The sequence below is a fragment of the Eulemur rufifrons genome, chromosome 18 (genome assembly GCF_041146395.1).
Source record: "Eulemur rufifrons isolate Redbay chromosome 18, OSU_ERuf_1, whole genome shotgun sequence".
NCBI lineage: Eukaryota > Metazoa > Chordata > Mammalia > Primates > Lemuridae > Eulemur > Eulemur rufifrons.
The window spans coordinates 2,237,940-2,239,341 of record NC_091000.1 but is presented as its reverse complement, the minus strand read 5'-3'; positions in this window follow the sequence as shown (position 1 = coordinate 2,239,341).

Below are 1,402 nucleotides of genomic sequence, written 5' to 3'. Positions count from 1 at the left end.
CTCGGCCTCCCAGAGTGCTAGGATTACAGGCGTGAGCCACCGCGCCCGGCCCTCTTTACCTTTTAAAATCATTTACTCATGCATTTTTGCAAGTCATTTCAAATTCTTTGGATCTAGGTAAAATAAAAATAAACATTTTAAAATAAGCCATCTTGCTTATAGACTTTGAGCCCTTCCCTTGCTTTTTTAAACCTCATCCAACTTTTCCAGCCAGCTCTTCATTCTTCATTGACCTCATTTTTCTCTGAGCTCTTGTGTTAATGTGATTTTGCACTTTACTGAACATGATTTTGAACTACTCCCTAATGTTTCATGTGTATTAGTCCTGTTGTTCTAGGTTATATATTTTTTAGTGGTAGGTACCATGGTTTATACTTTTCTGAATCATTTAATGTGATAATGTCATATGAAGAAATGCTTCTTTTTTACACTGAACTTGTAACAAATGTTCGAGTTTTTAGCTTATTAACTCTCAGAACAGTCAGCATATTTTGCTTCGAATTGCAGAAACCCATTTTTTTTTTGTCTATGGCAGCCTAAGCTTGTTTTCATAGATCTTGCAAGACTACTCAATCATTTGTTATTTCATGAGCTTCTGCTATAACGTGTTCTTGGACAGGGCATCCTTCACAGCCTCCTTTGCGAAGAAAGGTAACATTTGGCGGGGGCGGGGGGTGGGCATTTCTGCAGCAGCTTGGGGAAGGAACAGGTAGAAGAGGTTTTGCTGTGAGTCTGATACTGGGGGACCACTTCCTCAACACGTAGGAAATCAAGTCTGCAGCGAAAGACAAAACCGGGGTGAAAGGCAAACACTGGAACCCCTACGCGTCCGCGCCCCAAAATCCATATTCCAGGTGCTAACTGCAATGATCTTGGTTTGCTGGGGAAAGCCCCGCATCTTGACAACCCTGTTAATTCCAAACGAACCGGCAGGATTGGTCACCGGAGCTCTCATCCCGACCCCATGTCCCTGGAGGGACAGAGGCGTCCCTCGGCGCCGCAGGTGTATTTCCCACCTAGCCGGGCGCCCACGCCTCGCGCCCTGCTGCACGCAGACTGCAAGTCCCAGCATGCAGCGCGGTGCCCTCCTGCTTCAGACTGCAAGTCCCAGCATGCAGCGCGGTGCCCTCTTGCCTCAGACTGCAAGTCCCAGCATGCAGCGCGGTGCCCTCCTGCATCAGACTGCAAGTCCCAGCATGCAGCACGGCGCCCTCCCGCCCGTCTTCTGCCGGCGGGGCTCTCGCGGCGCCGGCGAGTCCCCGCGTGCTGACGTCGGCGCGCCGTCGCTGTACTCTTCGCTCCTCCTAGCAACCTCCTGGTTTGCGGAGGCCGGCCGCAGGAGGAGGCGTGGAGCGCGTGCTTTTGCAGCGTTTGGGTCTTTTTTTTGGCGGTTGTTTAAAAG